Source organism: Engystomops pustulosus, chromosome 6, assembly GCF_040894005.1.
Source record: "Engystomops pustulosus chromosome 6, aEngPut4.maternal, whole genome shotgun sequence".
NCBI lineage: Eukaryota > Metazoa > Chordata > Amphibia > Anura > Leptodactylidae > Engystomops > Engystomops pustulosus.
The window spans coordinates 15,044,509-15,052,884 of record NC_092416.1 but is presented as its reverse complement, the minus strand read 5'-3'; the positions used below and the strand labels follow the sequence as shown (position 1 = coordinate 15,052,884).

General features: G+C 45.7%; 1 long non-coding RNA gene across 1 annotated transcript; it reads right to left on the bottom strand.

Moving 5' to 3' along the window:
* Positions 1-258: 258 nt before the first annotated feature.
* LOC140065483 (uncharacterized) lies at positions 259-3,112 on the bottom strand. The gene is made up of 3 exons (XR_011847936.1): positions 2,970-3,112; positions 1,626-1,772; positions 259-532 (listed from the first exon to the last, which is right to left on the bottom strand). It is a non-coding gene; the product is annotated as an uncharacterized lncRNA (long non-coding RNA).
* Positions 3,113-8,376: the final 5,264 nt, after the last annotated feature.

The window sequence follows — 8,376 nt, the reverse complement described above, 5'->3', positions numbered from 1 at the left end:
CCATACGGTACGTCACATATGTATAAGAAGAGCGATGTAGCCTGATAACCTGCGGACATAACACTCTCCTAGTACTATGGCTGCCACCAACAGATTATACAGAAGAAACTGGACACAGATCTGAGAGAGGCAGCGAGTTGTATCTGCTGTCCCAGAGCCTTATACAGGACAATGAGAGGAACAACAGAAACATATCCCGTCCTGCAAATATGTATCATTTATTATTCACCAAGGATCATAACAAGTGTGAGAAGAAGACGTCCAGCAGTAGGAGACACACAATGGCCGGAGGCTGGAGGACCTCATGGAGACTTCGCATTGGTGCAGATCATAACAAGTGTGAGAAGAAGACGTCCAGCAGGAGAAGACACACAATGGCCGGAGGCAGGAGGACCTCATGGACGCTTCGCTTCGGTGCAGATTATTTCTTCTTTATGAGAGTGTGCCCATTCCTGGTAGGAGTTGATCCATATACCCGAACATATGGATTTTGTACAGCACCCTTGATCGACTGATCTTATTGGATTATGTCCTGTGAAAATTACATAAGAACATTCACTTTACTAGACCTTAGACCTCAATTATGACCACTTGTTCACCAAATTGACCAATCGCAGTTCAACTTTCATTTCAAAATTATTCTTTTTGGGAGAATTTGATGGGAATTTTTATTTATTACCAAACCATATGTACTCCCCTCCCCGATACTTAGGCACTTAAAGGACACCTGTCATCAGGTCTCTGCCACTTGTCCTGTCACCTCTACCTGTTGGAGCTGCTCACAAGGATCCCATCCCAGCCTTTATCTAGTTATTTCATACATTTTTCATTGTAAAATCATCTTTTCTTTATTATGTAAATGAGGCTTGTCACATGGTCAGAGGCAGTGATGTCACCCCTGTTCCCCCTGCCCTCTCCTCCCCCTGCTCATGTCTGTGTGTAATGTATAGTAAAGCATTGCTAGTATGTGTGCTGCATCTGCTGACATGCTGCATCCTCCTAATACACAGGTGAGAGACACAGACATCAGCTACACATGAATCTGACATGTTCTGCTGTAACATGGCTGCCTGGAGCTGCTGTATCTCTCCTATGCACACACACATGCACACACAGGCTGCAGGGGGCGCCAGCACCAGGAAGCACATCATTATACAGCCTCACATCATTATACAGGCTGTCAGTCATGCACTGGGGGGCGTGGCCACCAGCACCAGGAAGCACATCATTATACAGCCATCACATCATTATACAGGCTGTCAGTCATGCACTGGGGGTGTGGCTGTGCCTCCCACTCATGAATAGAGTGGACAGCTTGAATATGCTAATGCTTCATTGGACATTTCACAGGTCATTAGCATACAGCTTTAGGACCTCATTGCTTAGGTTTACAGGCATGTAGAGGGACAATGAAGGGATAGAGGCAATGCTCTCTAATGGCAGTTTATGAAAATATATTTAGTTTAGGGGGGTTATTTTTCATGACGGGTTCTCTTTAATGGTAACTGTTACTATTTTAATTTAGTCCTATGACACCACCACTTTCTGTAATATAATTTTTTGTTAATACATTTAAAAGACTTTGTTCTATGAAAAAGAAGCTAAAAAAAGAAAAGTTTTTGTACCAAATTCATATATTGTATGGAGAAAACACATGTCCTCCTCTCCTCTGCATTGTACGGTGTCTGATGCCTCGCATTCGGTAGAGCCGATAGAAGAGCAGGTTGGACAGACCAGACCATTGGGGGGAAAGATATTTCTTATTTTCAAAACTGCACAAGAGAGAGAGGAATAAAAAGAGAACATTAGTTTTATCCAGAGGACATGTGGGTCAGTGTCATCTCCTCCATGAGCTGATAATAAGGACACCTCCATATAATGCACACAAAGTTGGGCTCCTCCATGTGTGCCTTGGAGATCCTGGAGTTAAGAACCTCCATGTCTACCTCTACCTGGGAGATTCTGGGAAAATATGCAAATAGGTTTTTCTTGGATGGGATAAGCAAAGCCACGCCTCTATTAGCTACCTTGAAAGGCAGCTCCATTGACATCAAGCATGACTTTCAAGAAGTCTAATGACATAATACGGGATTAATACCAAACCAGTATATTTATTCCAGATGGAACAGATTCCCAAGTGTAGACATCACTGTTTCGACCTGTTTGGGTCTCTTCAGTACAGTGTAGGGGAACTGGTTTGCCTAAAAATCCTAGGAAACGTGTTTGCATATTTTCCCAGAATTTCCTAGTGGAGCGCCAATGGTTTTAATTCTCCACATGCCTACAAGGCGGCCCTAATTGCAAAATTCTTACTTTAAATGGGAGATTGCTGGGCAACACTGGGCAATGGAGACTGTAGAAAACAGGTGCAGTGGCAGAAGAGGCTCCGCCCCTGGTTCACTGAGAAGTTATTTTGCATCAAGACAGAAACTGCAAGTCAAAATTGACCCTCATCCACCTACTTTGGGATTGCCCAGCAATAACACGCAATGGTCAGAAATGGTGGTAAGCGGGACCACTGACGTTGGGTTTGGCCGAGTTCACAATGCCGACAGCATTTAAATGGCTGCCAGCTCCTGCCACCATTTTTCGGGGGAGCATCACTGGCTGTGATATCATCAGATAGCAAAACCTCCTGGAAAAAGCATTTAAATAACCCAGGTGGCTCAGGTGTTACATGCTGGTGGTGGTGGGGTAATACCTAGACTTCTGACTGAAGTGGGTGTGAAGGAGAGCAGGGAGGCGGGGAAGCAGGGCTCCGGGGGACATCTGTTTTTAAGTCATCTACATATATGGTTGTAATAATTCTGCTGGGATCTACCGAGCAGCATTAAGGGTTAATCTACTGCTAAATAAGTGATAGATTTCTTATAATGAAAATTTCTGACAATTATTCTATGGCAGTCTGGGAACGATCTACATTCACAAAGCACAGACACGAGTAGAGAATCGGGAGCCGGAGCACTTACCTTCATCAGTAGACGGAGTGCACTGAGTAGTGTCACAGCATGAATTCACCTTTATCACGTTGGTATTTTTTATGCTCATGCTGCCTGTGACATTACATTTAGATGGGGGCATGCATGACCTGTCCACCGATAAAGAGGCTTCTCCGCCTACAAGGAAATATAACACATACATTTTTGTTTTATTTGATGGATTGCTAGAAGTTTTCCTTGACAAGAAGCCGATCATAAAGTCTTTTCCATTATGTGTTATCTGTGGGGAAACCTTCCAGTGACCAATTCATTTCTATGCATTAAATATGAGGCACTACACAATCTGACCTGGAAACATTTGTTTAATAGGTAACTATAGAGATCTCCGGCAGCGGATTTATAAGGTCCTATAAATCTATAGTCTGGAATACTTGTTGGGGTGGACCCAGTAGGACTGATCACTGTGCTGGGCTCTGTGACTTAGAGATAAAGCTGTCCAGGGGGCATAAATCAGCTTCCCCATTCTCCTATCCTAGAAATTCTCCCTGTCTAGGCTGCATGGTTTAACATTGTGCACCTGCTAGTGCTATACTTCAGTATATTGTAACACTACTAAACTATGTTGCATATTCATGTATTCTAATTGTAATATACTGGGGCAGATTTACTTACCCGGTCCATTCGCGATCTCTACGGTGGATTCGGGTCCGGCCGGGATTCACTAAGGTAGTTCCTCCAACGTCCACCAGGTGGCGCTGCTGTGCTGAAGTTCCCCGAGGCACGCTGGAATGCCCTGAAGTACACCGGCCTATTCCTGGTGAAGGTAAGTGCAAGTTCCGCGACACTTTTTTTTTAAAAAAATGCGGCGGTTTTTCCGAATCCGTCGGGTTTTCGTTCGGCCACGCCCCCCCATTTCCGTCGCGTGCATGCCAGCGCCGATGTGCCACAATCCGATCGCGTGCGCCAAATTCCCGGGGCAATACAGGGAAAATCGGCGCAAATTGGAAATATTCGGGTAACACGTCGGGAAAACGCAAATCGGGCCCTTAGTAAATGACCCCCACTGTTTATTGTCACCTTGTGTTGCTACATACTGTCCATTTTCTAGCTCACTGGAACTTTCCAGACGCTAAGACCTAGGGGCATATTTTCAGGACCTCTGCGCCATGCCAGGGGGGGGGGGGCGTGACCGGCCAAATGGAGGGCGCTGCTGGCCTGGAGTGGGCCGGCGTGGGACGTTACTGTCCCCATGCTGACGCACTCACTGCTGCCAGCGACTTTTCATATACAAAAAGTCGCCGGTTTCGCTTTTTTTCTATGTCAGGCCCTGCCTGGTTTACAATAAATGCTGCGCAGCCGCCTGCCCCAGTACATCAAGAGGTGGAAATGCAGCGGCGGGGCTATCATACGATATATATGCCCCCTAGAGTCTATAAATATAGTTTCAGCCCTGGGTCCTGCGACTCTGTCCTGAGATTTCTGAGAGAAGACGTCTCTGCCAGATTGAAGCCACCGATGCAGCTGAGCTAAAAAAAACTCCAAAATAAGATGTATCCAGCCGCAGACCACTGCTTCAGGGGTACCTGTTCCTATCCCTGCAAATAGGGAAGATTTACGGCACTTCAGTTAGACAAAATACCATGAAGCAACTGCATGTTTTTTTCATCATCTCTGTTTCCCAGTGTAAGTCCCTATCTAGGCCACAAACATAACATATACCATCATGTGGGCCTGTCACCTACACCAGGTGTGCCCCAGGGAGGACCTTGTTACTCCTCTGCCCCCCTCTTCCTGCTTCAGGTTGCTGGCCCTGATGGGTTTGGAGGAGGCCTACACCAGGACTCTGCTACCCTGACCTCAGCAGCCAAGACACACAACACGTCTTGTTATATAGGAGATCGTCCATGTGGAAACTTGGGTATTGAGTTTTATAAGAATTGTATTACCTGTGACACCTACAGAAACATATTGTATATTGGAAATCTATAAAAAGCTATGGGATGGTAAGGGCTTGTCCAAAGGTGATCAGTGTAAGATTTCTGGGAAATTCTACAGCTGAGATCTGCTCCATTAATAAGATTGTGGACCTTGTGTCCCTGTTTGCATTATACTAGAATACTCAGTCCCCATCAGGCGCCATGTCCCCAGCAGTGACGTGTTACATGATGACTACAATGTATCAGTGCAGGTAACATGTATCAGCCTGGATTCCAGAAGGGTTATCTCACAGAGCATTGTCTGGACTGGAGACATCACAGGTGGATAAGGAGAGGTAACGGCTTCTCTTACATCATAGAACTTACCATGATTCTCATATGTGAAGACAGAACCGCACACAGATCCTCGATTACAATGCCTGAAGCGATCCACCTCGCAGGTCACGGATGAATCACTGCCGCAAAATGCACACGCAACTAAAGCTAATAAGGGAGAAATCAAGATTAGAGAGACTTATGGAAGTAAATCACAATCTATGTCCGATATAAGAATATGTATATATTTATATGTATCCCCAACCCTTCTATATATGTCATATATCTTCTAAGCAGGGCCGGCTCCAGGTTTTAGTGGGCCCCTTGGCGACAGAGCCTTAGTGGTCCCCTTCGTGGGCCGCGCTCCAGTGGCCACACTGTCCCCCCTCCCCCTGCAGAATACACTGACCCCCCTCCTCCCCCTGCGGAAAACACTGACCCCCCCCCCCCAGCAGAATACACTGACCCTCCTCCTCCCCCTGCGGACACACTGGCCCCCCCTCCCCCTGCAGAATACACTGACCCCCCTCCTCCCCCTGCGGAATACACTCACCCCCCCTCCCCCTGCGGAATACACTCACCCCCCCTCCCCCTGCGGAATACACTGACCCCCCTCCCCCTGCGGATACAATGAGCCCCCCTCCCCCTGCGGAATACACTGACCCCCTCTCCCCCTGTGGAATACACTGACCCCCACTCCCCCTACGGAATAAACTGACCCCCCTCCCCCTGCGGAAAACACTGACCCCCCCTCCCCCTGTGGAATACACTGACCCTCCCTCCCCCGACGGAATACACTGACCTCCCTCCCCCTGCAGAATACACTGACCCCCACTCCCCCTGTGGATACTCTGACCCCCCCCCCATCCCCATGTGGAATACACTGACCCCCCCTCCCCCTACGGATACACTGACCCCCCCTCCCCCTGTGGAATACACTGACCCCCCCTCCCCCTACGGATACACTGACCCCCCCCTCCCCCTGCGGAATACACTGACCCCCCCTCCCTGCGGAATACACTGTCAAATAGCGACACTGGTACAATTGTTTCGGGGGCTCGAGTGGGCCCCTCCAGCTCCCCGGGGCCCCAGCACTTGCCCGGGTTGGCCGGCTGCTGGCGCCGGGCCTGCTCCTAAGTGACCATTCAAATACTTATCAGCAGCCCCCTACATTGTCTCAAATAAGGGAGGGGATGGATGTCATCTGGACATTTTGGAAATGGACAAGAGTTGTTCTGATTAGAGAAGGGGGTGTTAAAGTAGAAATGTACATTCAGTCATATAATTAAAGGGAACCTGTCATCAGAAATATATCTAAAAAATTATTACCAGTAAGTTGTCCAGCAGCTTCTCACCTTCCAGATCATGATTCTTTCATGGCCCTGCGTGGCTCCATCATCCACAAAAACAACTTTGAGTTGTAGATTGGTTATGTAAAGTCGAAGAGGCAGAGATTTTAACACTGAAGTCAAGCTCTCCTGCCTCCTATCCTGTGATTAACATCACGCACCGGACATCTGGAGATCTGGTTAGTGATGATGACTTCAGTGTTAAACTCTCCGCCTCCTTGACTTTATACAACTAATTTACACTCAAAGTTAATTTTCAGGATGTTGACACCACACTGGGCCATGAAAGAAACATGATCTAGGTGTTCCATTTCTACTGACAGGTTCCCTTTATTATATATATATAGCACAGCACAATAATAAATGAAAACAAGTCTGTTTGAAGATGACTCAGAGCCCAAACGTTGCTGCTTTTAATGGCCTCTCGACCTAAATAGTGGGGCAGATTTACTTACCCGGTCCGTTCGCGATCCAGCGGCGCGTTCTCTGCGGTGGATTCGGGTCCGGCTGGGATTCATTAAGGTAGTTCCTCCGACGTCCACCAGGTGGCGCTGCTGCGCTGAAGAGCATCGGAACGCACTCAAATACACCGGCCTATCCTGGATGTAGGTAAGCGCAAGCTCCGCGACACTTTCGGTTTTTTAAATGCGGCGGTTTTTCCGAATCCGTCGGATTTTCGTTTGGCCACGCCCCCCCCCCCAGATTTCCGGCGCGTGCATGCCAGCGCCGATGCGACAAAATCCGATCGCGTGCGCCAAAAACCCGGGGCAATTCAGAGAAAATCGCCGCAAATCGGAAATATTCAGGTAACACGTCGGGAAAACGCGAATCGGGCCCTTAGTAAATGACGCCCATTGTGCTGCTTTTGATCTCGTTCATATATATCTTATTTACTTACACAAAACTTCTTCCAATAGCGCTTCCTTCTCATTTTCTCTGCCAAGTGCACTCGGAGGCTCTGCGTTATAATGGAAAGAATTTATAAGCAAAAAACTGGAGACTCCGAGAGGAATGACTTCAGGAATGACAAACAGAGGAAAACTTATTAATATAATAATTTAAAAGTTTATTTTTGCTGAGAAGTGGGAGGATCATATAAAAACATTTTGATACAGTCACATAGACTCCTCCTCCCATTGTCGGTCTATCAGTACAAAAAAGCTTTACTATTATGTAGCATAAAAATATTCATAGGATAAAGTTAGGATCGATATTTTACCCAATTTCATCCATGAAAACTTCCTCACTACGACAAGTTGTTAAATAAAAATTAAGTTGGAAAAATCGAAAAACAAAATTGTGGCTTTTGCAACGATTGTATTATTACAAAAGTATGACTTTTTAAAAAAATGAATTGTATTTAAAATACACCGTAAAAAAATCAGGATTTTTAAATAAAGTTCATTTTAAAAATAACAATAAATAACTAAAAAATGCAATTTATACTAAGTGTCCTGCCCTACTTTTTCCTCTTCTTGCATCCTAACGGATAAAGAAATTGAATGATAAATAATAAAAATAAACTCTAAAAAAAAATACCATATAAACTCGAGTATAAGCCTAGTTTTTCAGCACAAGAAAATGTGCTGAAAATGCAAGCTCGGCTTATACTCGAGTAAAAAAAATATATGTTTTACTAGGTTTTTGTGGTAAAATTAGGGGCCTCTGCTTATACTTGGGCCGGCTTATACTCAAGTATATACGGTATATATGATTCTATCCCTTCTCTCTGGGAAATGTCCATACCTTGGTATCTATCAATGTTTGAAAAACTCAACTATAAATTTAGTCCTCAAGAAAAGAATATAATTTAACCTCCTAATTTAACCTTCGTAT